Source organism: Hypomesus transpacificus, chromosome 11 (genome assembly GCF_021917145.1).
Source record: "Hypomesus transpacificus isolate Combined female chromosome 11, fHypTra1, whole genome shotgun sequence".
Taxonomy (NCBI): domain Eukaryota; kingdom Metazoa; phylum Chordata; class Actinopteri; order Osmeriformes; family Osmeridae; genus Hypomesus; species Hypomesus transpacificus.
The window spans coordinates 846,389-859,475 of NC_061070.1; positions in this window are offsets into that span (position 1 = coordinate 846,389).

Genomic DNA, 13,087 nt, shown 5'->3' on the forward strand with positions numbered 1-13,087 from the left:
TCATTTAGCAGACGCTCTCATCCAGAGCGACTTACAGTAAGTACAGGGACATTCCCCCCAAGGCAAGTAGGGGGAAGTGCCTTGCCCAAGGACACAACGTCATTTGGCACAGCCGGGAATGCAACCAACAACCTTCTGATTAATAGCCCGACTTCCTAACTGCTCAACTACAGTGCCCTCCAAAAGTATTGGAACAGTGAGGCCAATTCCTTTATTTTTGCTGTAGACTGAAAACATTTGGGCTTGACATCAAACGATGAATGTGAAACCAGAGATCAACGTTTCAGCTTTTATTTCCAGGTATTTACATCAGGATCTGATGCACAAATTAGAAAATATCACCTTTTTGTTCGAACCCACCCATTTGTCACGTGAGCAAAAGTATTGGAACATGTGACTGACAGGTGTGTTTTGTTGCCCAGGTGTGTCCTATTACATACATTATTCAATCAATAAATACCACTGAATGTCTACACTCAGGTTCAGATTGGGTAAGATAGGTTTTGTCTATGCAGACTGTATTCAGAGGTGAAAACAACATGAAAACCAGAGCGCTGTCTTTGGGTGAAAAACAAGCAATTGTGAGTCTTAGAGAAGATGGAAAATCAATCAGAGCCATTGCAGAAACATTGGCCATAGCCAGTACAACCATTTGGAATGTCCTGAAGAAGAAGAAAACTACTGGTGTACTAAGTAACAGACGTCGAACAGGTAGACCAAGGAAAACATCAGCAGTTGATGACAGAAACATTGTGAGAGCTGTAAAGAAAGACCCTAAAACAACTGTTAGTGAGATCAGCAACAACCTCCAGATGGCAGGAGTGAAGGTATCACTATCTACTGTTCGCAGAAGACTTCATGAACAAAAGTACAAGGGCTACACCAGAAGATGCAAACCACTCATTAGCAAGAAGAATAGGAAGGCCAGGCTGGAATTTGCCAAAAAGTACAGAGATGAACCTCAAAAATTCTGGGACAAAGTTTTATGGACTGATGAGACAAAGATTAACTTTTACCAAAGTGATGGAAAGGCTAAAGTTTGGAGAAAGAAAGGAACTGCTCATGATCCCAAACACACAAGCTCATCTGTGAAACACGGTGGAGGTAATGTCATGGCTTGGGCTTGCATGGCTTCTTCTGGGACGGGCTCATTAATCTTCATTGAGGATGTAACACATGATGGCAGCAGCAAAATGAACTCGGAAGTCTACAGAAACATTTTGTCTGCCAATTTAAGGAAAGATGCAACCAAACTGATTGGCAGAGCCTTCATCATGCAGCAAGATAACGACCCAAAACACACTGCCAAAACAACAAAGGAGTTCATCAGGGGCAAGAAATGAAAGGTATTAGACTGGCCAAGTCAATCTCCAGACTTAAACCCTATAGAGCATGCATTTTACCTGCTTAAGAGGAGACTGAAGGGAGGAACCCCACAAAACAAACAACAACTGAAAGAGGCTGCAGTGAAAGCCTGGGAAAGCATCAAAAAGGAAGAATGCAAAAGTTTGGTGACGTCAATGGGTCACAGACTTGCTGCAGTTATTGAAAGCAAAGGATTTGCAACTAAATATTAAGTCTTATTCACTTAAATATGTTTTAAGTATATCTGTTCCAATACTTTTGATCACATGACAAATGGGTGGATTCAAACAAAATGTGATATTTTCTTAGTTGTGCATCAGATCCTGATGTAAATACCTGGAAATAAAAGCTGAAACGTTGATCTCTGGTCTCACGTTCATTATTTGATGTCAAGCCCAAATGTTTTCAGTCTACAGCAAAAATAAAGGAATTCGCCTCACTGTTCCAATACTTTTGGAGGGCACTGTATCTGACCCCCCCCCCCCAGCCCCCGACTCCAGCTCTCACCCCTTCCCTTCAACCCCAATAAGTCCATCTTCAGCTTTCCTCCAGCCCCTCCCCTGCTCTACAGATCATCCTCCACAACCCACATTACACACACGCACACACCTCTTTACCCTGTCACCCCCCATCAGTGGGTGAAAAGCAGACCTCAGCAGTCGACCTTAATCCCTTAAGTGCGCCACATTTCTCATTCTGTTTGCAGCTGTGCCTGCCAGTCGGTTTCTCAATCCTTCTCCTCCTGGCCTCTGTGTTCTCTCCATTTCTCTCTGTTTCTGTCTGGCCTCCCCCTCTCCTCCATGCCTCCCCCTCTCCTCCATGCCTCCCCCTCTCCTCTTGGCCTCCCCCTCTCCTCCATGCCTCCCCCTCTCCTCCTGGCCTCCCCCTCTCCTCCATGCCTCCCCCTCTCCTCTTGGCCTCCCCCTCTCCTCCTGGCCTCCCCCTCTCCTCCTGGCCTCCCCCTCTCCTCCATGCCTCCCCCTCTCCTCCTGGCCTCCCCCTCTCCTCCTGGCCTCCCCCTCTCCTCCATGCCTCCCCCTCTCCTCCTGGCCTCCCCCTCTCCTATTGGCCTCCCCCTCTCCTCCATGCCTCCCCCTCTCCTCCTGGCCTCCCCCTCTCCTCCATGCCTCCCCCTCTCCTCCTGGCCTCCCCCTCTCCTCCATGCCTCCCCCTCTCCTCCATGCCTCCCCCTCTCCTCTTGGCCTCCCCCTCTCCTCCATGCCTCCCCCTTTCCTCTTGGCCTCCCCCTCTCCTCTTGGCCTCCCCCTCTCCTCCATGCCTCCCCCTTTCCTCTTGGCCTCCCCCTCTCCTCTTGGCCTCCCCCTCTCCTCCTGGCCTCCCCCTCTCCTCCTGGCCTCCCCCTCTCCTCCATGCCTCCCCCTCTCCTCCATGCCTCCCCCTCTCCTCCTGGCCTCCCCCTCTCCTCCATGCCTCCCCCTCTCCTCCTGGCCTCCCCCTCTCCTCCATGCCTCCCCCTCTCCTCCTGGCCTCCCCCTCTCCTCCATGCCTCCCCCTCTCCTCTTGGCCTCCCCCTCTCCTCCTGGCCTCCCCCTCTCCTCCTGGCCTCCCCCTCTCCTCCATGCCTCCCCCTCTCCTCTTGGCCTCCCCCTCTCCTCCTGGCCTCCCCCTCTCCTCCTGGCCTCCCCCTCTCCTCCATGCCTCCCCCTCTCCTCCTGGCCTCCCCCTCTCCTCCATGCCTCCCCCTCTCCTCCATGCCTCCCCCTCTCCTCCTGGCCTCCCCCTCTCCTCCATGCCTCCCCCTCTCCTCCTGGCCTCCCCCTCTCCTCTTGGCCTCCCCCTCTCCTCCTGGCCTCCCCCTCTCCTTCTGGCCTCCCCCTCTCCTCCATGCCTCCCCCTCTCCTCCTGGCCTCCCCCTCTCCTCCATGCCTCCCCCTCTCCTCCTGGCCTCCCCCTCTCCTCCATGCCTCCCCCTCTCCTCCATGCCTCCCCCTCTCCTCTTGGCCTCCCCCTCTCCTCCATGGCTCCCCCTTTCCTCTTGGCCTCCCCCTCTCCTCTTGGCCTCCCCCTCTCCTCCTGGCCTCCCCCTCTCCTCTTGGCCTCCCCCTCTCCTCCATGCCTCCCCCTCTCCTCCTGGCCTCCCCCTCTCCTCCATGCCTCCCCCTCTCCTCCATGCCTCCCCCTCTCCTCTTGGCCTCCCCCTCTCCTCCTGGCCTCCCCCTCTCCTCCTGGCCTCCCCCTCTCCTCCATGCCTCCCCCTCTCCTCCTGGCCTCCCCCTCTCCTCCATGCCTCCCCCTCTCCTCCTGGCCTCCCCCTCTCCTCTTGGCCTCCCCCTCTCCTCTTGGCCTCCCCCTCTCCTCCATGCCTCCCCCTCTCCTCTTGGCCTCCCCCTCTCCTCCATGCCTCCCCCTCTCCTCTTGGCCTCCCCCTCTCCTCCATGCCTCCCCCTTTCCTCTTGGCCTCCCCCTCTCCTCTTGGCCTCCCCCTCTCCTCCTGGCCTCCCCCTCTCCTCCTGGCCTCCCCCTCTCCTCTTGGCCTCCCCCTCTCCTCCATGCCTCCCCCTCTCCTCTTGGCCTCCCCCTCTCCTCCATGCCTCCCCCTTTCCTCTTGGCCTCCCCCTCTCCTCTTGGCCTCCCCCTCTCCTCCTGGCCTCCCCCTCTCCTCCTGGCCTCCCCCTCTCCTCCATGCCTCCCCCTCTCCTCCATGCCTCCCCCTCTCCTCCTGGCCTCCCCCTCTCCTCCATGCCTCCCCCTCTCCTCCTGGCCTCCCCCTCTCCTCCATGCCTCCCCCTCTCCTCCTGGCCTCCCCCTCTCCTCCATGCCTCCCCCTCTCCTCTTGGCCTCCCCCTCTCCTCCTGGCCTCCCCCTCTCCTCCTGGCCTCCCCCTCTCCTCCATGCCTCCCCCTCTCCTCTTGGCCTCCCCCTCTCCTCCTGGCCTCCCCCTCTCCTCCTGGCCTCCCCCTCTCCTCCATGCCTCCCCCTCTCCTCCTGGCCTCCCCCTCTCCTCCTGGCCTCCCCCTCTCCTCCATGCCTCCCCCTCTCCTCCATGCCTCCCCCTCTCCTCCTGGCCTCCCCCTCTCCTCCATGCCTCCCCCTCTCCTCCTGGCCTCCCCCTCTCCTCTTGGCCTCCCCCTCTCCTCCTGGCCTCCCCATCTCCTCCTGGCCTCCCCCTCTCCTCCATGCCTCCCCCTCTCCTCTTGGCCTCCCCCTCTCCTCTTGGCCTCCCCCTCTCCTCCTGGCCTCCCCCTCTCCTCCTGGCCTCCCCCTCTCCTCCATGCCTCCCCCTCTCCTCCTGGCCTCCCCCTCTCCTCCATGCCTCCCCCTTTCCTTTTGGCCTCCCCCTCTCCTCTTGGCCTCCCCCTCTCCTCCTGGCCTCCCCCTCTCCTCCTGGCCTCCCCCTCTCCTCCATGCCTCCCCCTCTCCTCCATGCCTCCCCCTCTCCTCTTGGCCTCCCCCTCTCCTCCATGCCTCCCCCTCTCCTCTTGGCCTCCCCCTCTCCTCCATGCCTCCCCCTTTCCTCTTGGCCTCCCCCTCTCCTCTTGGCCTCCCCCTCTCCTCCATGCCTCCCCCTCTCCTCCATGCCTCCCCCTCTCCTCCATGCCTCCCCCTTTCCTCCATGCCTCCCCCTCTCCTCCTGGCCTCCCCCTCTCCTCCTGGCCTCCCCCTCTCCTCCTGGCCTCCCCCTCTCCTCCATGCCTCCCCCTCTCCTCCATGCCTCCCCATCTCCTCCTGGCCTCCCCCTCTCCTCCATGCCTCCCCCTCTCCTCTTGGCCTCCCCCTCTCCTCCTGGCCTCCCCCTCTCCTCCATGTCTCCCCCTCTCCTCCTGGCCTCCCCCTCTCCTCCATGCCTCCCCCTCTCCTCTTGGCCTCCCCCCGCCCAGATAATCTGGCCCGCCCATGAAAAACTGAGTGCGATATCGCAAGTGCGATATCGTTTTTTCCTGGAGAGACATCATGGCGAGCAAATGAATGAAGCACAACAGTTGCTCAGTGCTTGGATGTACAAATGAAAACAAAAGTCTTTTTTTAGTTCCTTCATCTGCACACTTCATCTTAATTTTATTTTCGCTGGAAATGCGCTGACACAACTTCCCAAAGTTTTGCATGTCTGCGCCAAACATTTCAGCCACCACTGTTTCCTTAACTTGAGCCAATACAAGGTTGGCCTTGCTGACCGTCTGAAATTAAATTCTGGATCAGTACTAACTCTCCTTGGTCCAGCTACAAACCTCGGACAAGTAAGTCAACTGACGCTATATCATTTTGTTGATTACTATATGGTTACCTAGCTTGTTACCCTTAGAATCTGGCTGTAACATTAGCTCTGCAGCCATCAGCTGAGGTACTGTCGCTAATGTAAAGGTAGATGGCATCAAGTGTGTGTGTGAATACAAACGCTCTAACGCGAGTGTTGTACCCTTCTTTGTTATTTGGATAACCGTTCTGCTGTTGGTGTTATGGCTCGCGATATCCGCTTTTCTCCTCATTGAAATGACCTGATCTGGGTGATCAGATGAGAATGGCTAAATTCGAGGCATCTTACAGCAACGGGGCTACGAGCCATTGCGATACATCCCTTGTAAACATTAGCACATGTTGCCGCCCCTCTCCTCCTCATTAGCATTTAAAGCTACAGACACAGAAACAGCGCGTTCTGAGGAAAGCTCATTGTGGGACTACTCGTGGTGCCTATAATTCTGCACCAAGGCTGAATTTCGGGAAAGATGCTTCAGATACAGTAATAGGGGACCACTAAGGCCTATATAAAAGCATCCGAAAACAGCATTTCATGTGACCTTTAATTTTCCACTCCTCTCTTTTCTCAGCCCCAATCTAGTGTGTGTGTATGAGTGAGTGAGTGAGTGAGTGAGTGAGTGAGTGAGTGTGTGTGTGTGTGTGTGTGTGTGTGTGTGTGTGTGTGTGTGTGTGTGTGTGTGTGTGTGTGTGTGTGTGTGTGTGTGAGAGAGAGTGAGTGTGTGCATGTGAGTACAACCCTCTATGTGCCCACAGTGTCTCTAACCTCACTCACATACACAAAGTCATTATCTTACATCCCACAAAGCCAATTAAAACAACCACTGTTTTATCTCATTCGAACAGGCGGCTTGTTACTCCACAACCATGTCCTGATAATTGGTGGCTTCTGATCCTTGCTGTAATGAGACGTGTCTGAGCTGGAGATTGGGAGCGTTATCAGGAGTGTTCTGAAGCAGCATACACTCCTGCTTATTAGCATGCCTGTCCAGGTGTGGCACATATCTAGGAGCCTATATAGCCAGGGGGCTGGATGGCTAGGAGGCTAGAAAGCTAGTTTGGCTAGGGGGCTTGATAGCTGAAGGGTTAGGAAGCTAGGGGGCTAAGAAGCTAGGAATCTAGGGGGCTAGGAAGTTAGGGGGCTAGGGGGCTTGGAAGCTAGGGGGCTAGGGGGATAAAGAGCTAGGGGGCTAGGACGTTAGGAAGCAAGGGGGTTAGGACGTTGGGGGTTAGGAAGTTAGGGTGCTTGGAAGCCAGAGGGCTAGGAAGCTTGGGAGCTAGGAAGTTAGGAAACTAGGGGACTACATTTACATTTACATTTACATTTATTCATTTAGCAGACGCTTTTGTCCAAAGCGACTTCCAAGAGAGAGCTTCACAAAGTGCATAGGTCACTGATAATAACAACAAGATAGCCCCACAGCATTGCGGGTAGTCAAAAACAAGAAGTACATATTGTGGACAACCAAAAAATAGTGCTAAAGGGAAGAAACCATAAGAGCATGTAGTTAAACAAGTTAAAATTACACAACATTGATCTCTAAGTGCAGGTGTACCTGTAGGAAAGCAATAAAAATAGGATTAACTAAAAAAAGAAGAATACAACAGTTTAAATCAGCTACCACTAACCAACAAGAGCAACAGTCTAAGCAAGAGTCATTGTGAACCTTGAGGAAACTAGCGTTGGATTCAGCAAACCATTCCTAAGTACCATTGTACTCCCGGAACAAGTGCGTCTTGAGCCTTCTCTTGAAGGTGGAGAGACAGTCCGTGTCTCTGATGGAGGTGGGGAGTTGATTCCACCACTGGGGTGCCAGGCAGGAGAAGAGCTTGTGCTGGGACCGGGCTGTCTTGAGAGGTGGGACCACCAGGCGGTTGTCTGAAGAAGACCGTAGGTGGCGGGTGGGGGTGTAAGGCTGCAGGAGAGACTTGATGTAGTCGGGCGCAGTTCCATTCACTGCTCGGAAGGTCAGTACCAGGGTCTTGAATCTGATGCGGGCCGTTATGGGTAGCCAGTGGAGGGAGATGAGGAGCGGGGTAACGTGGGAGCGTCTGGGTAGATTGTAGACCAGACGGGCCGCTGCGTTCTGAATTCTCTGAAGAGGGCGGGTTGCGCATGATGGGAGACCGGCGAGCAGCGAGTTGCAGTAGTCCAACTTGGAGAGGACAAGTGCTTGGACAAGCAGCTGGGTGGAGTGCTCAGACAGGTATCTCCTGATCTTCCGGATGTTGTAGAGGGTGAATCTACACGACCGGGAGACCGCAGCAATGTGGGCCGTGAGGGAGAGCTCGTTGTCCATGGTCACCCCAAGGTTCCTGGCAGAGGATGAGGGGGTCACCGTCGCAGATCCCAGGGTGATTGAGAAGTCATGGGAGATGGAGGGTTTGGCCGGGATGATGAGAGGGCTAGGAAGCTTGGGAGCTAGGAAGTTAGGAAACTAGGGGACTAGGAAGCTGAGGGCTAAGAAGTTAGGGGGCTAAGAAGCTAGGGGGCTAGGAAGCTAGGGGGCTAAGAAGTTAGGGGGCTAGGAAGCTAGGGGATAGAAAGCTAGGGGTGCTAGGGGGCTAGGAAGTTAGCGGGCTAGGAAGCTAGGGGATAGAAAGCTAGGGGTGCTAGGGGGCTAGGAAGTTAGCGGGCTAGGAAGCTAGGGGATAGAAAGCTAGGGGTGCTAGGGGGCTAGGAACTTAGCGGGCTAAATTGCTGGAGGGTTAGGAAGCTAGGGGACTAGGAAGCTAGGGGGCTAAGAAGCTAGAGGGTTACAAAACTAGGGGGCTAAGAAGCTAGGGTACTAGGGGGCTAGATGCCAGTTAGCTAGAGGGTGTAGTATGTCAGTACAAACACAGAGGAAACTTAACCCTTCAGCATGTCGCGTGTCTTCTCTCCTGCATGAGTGTCGTGTGTGTCTGGTATGTGCTCATGCAGACCACCATGAGCTGGAGGGGGGGGTCTCTCTCTCTTAAGCCCCCAGGCCAATAACAACAGGGTGGTCTCTCTCTCTTAAGCCCCCAGGCCAATAACAACAGGGTGGTCTCTCTCTCTTAAGCCCCCAGGCCAATAACAACAGGGTGGTCTCTCTCTCTTAAGCCCCCAGGCCAATAACAACAGGGTGGTCTCTCTCTCTTAAGCCCCCAGGCCAATAACAGCAGGGTGGTCTCTTTCTCTTAAGCCCCCAGGCCAATAACAACAGGGTGGTCTCTCTCTCTTAAGCCCCCAGGCCAATAACAACAGGGTGGTCTCTCTCTCTTAAGCCCCCAGGCCAATAACAACAGGGTGGTCTCTCTCTCTTAAGCCCCCAGGCCAATAACAGACCTCTGCCACCTGCAGTGGAATCCGGATGGGAAAATGTTGCTGTGATTTCCCTAAAGAGCAAGTGTAACATTTGCCGTTGAGTTTCAGGGAAAAGCTTTAAGCAACAGGCCTCTCTCTCTCTATCTCTTTCTCTTTCTTTTTTGTTGTTCTAAGACTGTTGTTCTAAGATTATTGTTTTAAGACGTTGTTCTAAGATTGGCCTGAGTCCTAACAGTGTTAGGAACCCCCTGGCTTCCCAGTCTCTTAACAGGCGTACATTACACTGTACGCAGTGTACACACACTCACTGGCACACACAGTCACTGACACACAAACACACACTCACTGACACACACATGAACAAAAACCAGAATAGGAAAGGTTGGCACTATACACAGAAATCAAATCCAGGTACCCCCTTCCCCTGATTCATAATATCGCCTCCCTCAGGCCCTGAGACACAAGCTGTTGGCTAATGCGAATGCTGGTTTAGCATCGTTAAAGTTTAGCATCGCTAAAATTGAGAAATGACCACCAAAGCGCAAGGAAGGCACGGAAAGGTAAGGGAGAAAAGGATCGACAGGCGAATGCCATAAAATGTGCCAACATTTAGAACATGTTTGGGGGGGGGGGGGGGGGGGGCTTTAGCTGCTTCAACATCAGCATAACCTGTAGAGGAAGGGGGAGAGGTGGCTACTCGATATCAAGACAACATTGAATTAATATAGATTTTCCATCTAAATTATCAGAATGGTTGAGATAGAAATCTGAATGCCATACAGGCCTAAACGTTGAATCACTATTGCAATACCGATGAAACATAGCGATAGGGTACAAGTTTTTGTACCGTTATAAAGCGGAAAAGTATCTAAATTGGAAATGAGAATACGCGGATGGCCGTGTCCTCTAGCTAGCGAAATCCTAACTTAAACAATGTGAATCTGATAGCAGATAAACAGGCTAAATAGCCTTCATTTCAAACCTATATGTAATAGCATGCCCCATTCCATTACTGCAAATACATTTATATATAGTCATTTTACATTTAGTCATTTAGTCATTTATATATTTAAAACTATTTCTGTAAAGAAACTCTTGATGTAATCTCCAAAACTCATGCTAAACAAAACAGAGTTTAGATAGAGTTCGGGGAATTGTTGGTAAAGCATACATTCTGGATATAACTATCGAAGCATTCGGTCTTGAACACGCAGCATGGACAACAGTTTCTTTCCAAGGGCCATCGGGCTTCTGAATAGACATTGATATGGACACTGTCACTTTCAGCCATCAGCAATATTGCACTATTGTACTTCACTTGTCTTAGGTTAGAATAGGTTTATAAGGTTAATATAGGTTATTTCAGCTACTGGTTGCATTGTAAGCAATATTGCACTATTGCACTTCACTTGTCTTAGGTTAGTATAGGTTTATAAGGTTAATATATGTGTATTTAGAGGTTTAGTATACTATTTTGAAAATTGTATATTATTTGTATATTACGAGGTTTACTATATTTGAGCTTATCATAGATGTAATCTATGTTCTGTGTACTTATGTTATGCCAGGTGCCCAGTCTGACCCTGTGTTGTTCTGTGCATCTGACAATAAAAGACTTGAACTTGAGACCTGCTCTGATCAGGCCTGTTTTACTTGGTTGATATGATAGAGATAACCTTTGACCTCCCTCGGCATCACCCCACATTCCCAGAGTGCAGAATGTCCCATCTCTCTCCACTCATGAGACATATTAGCTTTAACACCAATGCACCTCGATCTACAAGTTCAAATACTCAAAGAAGAAGGAGATGAGAAAAACAAGAGACGTGACACCAACAAACAAAAAGCAGGATGAATAGGAAGAGAGGGGAGTTTAGAATCGTGGCAGATCCATCTCTTCACCAGCTGTCAAAGCTGGACTTGGAGTGGAAGATTAGGGGGGAACAGCGTCCAGGCTGAGACAGAGAGAGTTTGGTCTTGCCGCTACATCAGAGCCCTCCACCCCAATCAGCAGTCCCTCTCAAAAACCCACAGCACTCCAGAGAAACGTTTATTGAGAAATGTAATATTTGGCAGTATAACAATAGATTGACAGTGAGAATCCAAACATTTTTGTTATCGTACAAGGCAAAGAAGGTTGAACATGTCGCACATTCTAGTATGAATAAAAGTGTAGTAGGTATAAAACAGGTACATGACTCCCTCTCTGACTTCCCTCTCAGGATGAAGCGCAGCAGACAGGCTTATCTTTCTTACACAGCCGGCAGGACACACACACACAGCCGGCAGGACACAGACACACAGCCGGCAGGACACACACACACAGCCGGCAGGACACACACACACAGCCGGCAGGACACACACACACAGCCGGCAGGACACAGACACACAGCCGGCAGGACACAGACACACAGCCGGCAGGACACACACACACAGCCGGCAGGACACAGACACACAGCCGGCAGGACACACACACACAGCCGGCAGGACACACACACACAGCCGGCAGGACACAGACACACAGCCGGCAGGACACAGACACACAGCCGGCAGGACACACACACACAGCCGGCAGGACACACACACACAGCCGGCAGGACACAGACACACAGCCGGCAGGACACACACACACAGCCGGCAGGACACACACACACAGCCGGCAGGACACAGACACACAGCCGGCAGGACACAGACACACAGCCGGCAGGACACACACACACAGCCGGCAGGACACAGACACACAGCCGGCAGGACACAGACACACAGCCGGCAGGACACAGACACACAGCCGGCAGGACACAGACACACAGCCGGCAGGACACACACAGCCGGCAGGACACACACAGCCGGCAGGACACAGACACACCTGCTGTCTGGCCATCAGCAGAGACTCATATAGGCAGTGCTCCATAGATCCTTCCTAAGCTGGGGTCTCTTCCAGAGGCATGCTGGTTGCTGGTGCTACAGGTCTTCTGCTACACAACAATCCAGTGGTGTGTGTGTGCACGTGTGTGTATGTGCATGTGTGCGTGTGTGCACGTGTGTGTCAGAGGGCACTGAAGATGGCTTCCATTCATTGCATCCGTACAACACAACATGAATATCATACATGAATGTCATTCTCATGCATCCCATTGAACAGGAGATGCCACCATCAATCAGTTTGAGAGAGAGAGAGAGAGAGAGAGAAAGGGGGGGGGGGGGAGAGAGGGGGGGAGAGAGAGAGAGAGAGGGAGAGAGAGAGGGGGAGGGAGAGAGAGAGAGGAGGGGGAAAGAGTGGGGGAGGGAGAAAGAGAGAGGGGGGGAGAGAGAGAAAGAGAGAGAGGGAGAAAGAGAGAGAGTGAGAAAGAGAGAGAGAGAAAGGATGGATAGAGAGAGAAAGAGAGAGGGGAGGGGGAGAGAGAGAAAGAAAGGGGAGGGAGAGAGAGAGAGAGAGAGAGAGAGAGAGAGAGAGAGAGAGAGAAGAAAGAATGTGTGCGTGTTAAAATGTTCATCTGGCGTGAAGGATGTGACGTGTGCATGTGTTTGCCAGAGGCGATGCAGGATCAAACATTTTCAACTTTTGAAAATAAATCTAATCTCAAAGCCCTATCCTCCAGAAACCATTTCTCCTAATCCCTTTCTAGACATCTTTACACATAAAAAGACGTACATCACCGGCATGCTCCCAGATAAGGAGGGTACACTTGTAAGTGAAACGCCAATGGAAAGCCAAAATGAAGACATTCGGCCAGACAAGAGGAAGCTGGCAGGCCTGCAGATCTTAGATGGAAACATAAAATCCATTATTTTCTCCAGAGATGTGGTGGTTCTGGCCCAGTCTGCTGCACAGCCCTTCTCCTTTCTTGGAATTTGTTCCGCTGTACTGAGGGGGCTAATGAGGTTTCTGTGAGGTGGGCTAATTTTAGAGGGGCTCCAGGTGTTGGTGGATGTGGAGAAGATAAGAGTTATTCCAGTCGTCGTCCCCCTCCCCACATCTCTGCTGAGGGCCCGGGGGGTGAGGGTGGGGGGTGAGGGGTAAGGGAGGGGGGGGGGAGCTTCCTGGGAGTTGATGGGGGGGTGGGGCATCTGTCACTGAGTACTCATTTTAGCTAAACTCCACGGGAGAAAGGTTGAGGACAGCTGCTTCTGGTACCTGGTACAACACAACACACACTCACACACACACTCACTCTCTCATTCGCATACACGCACATGCACACACACACACACACACACACA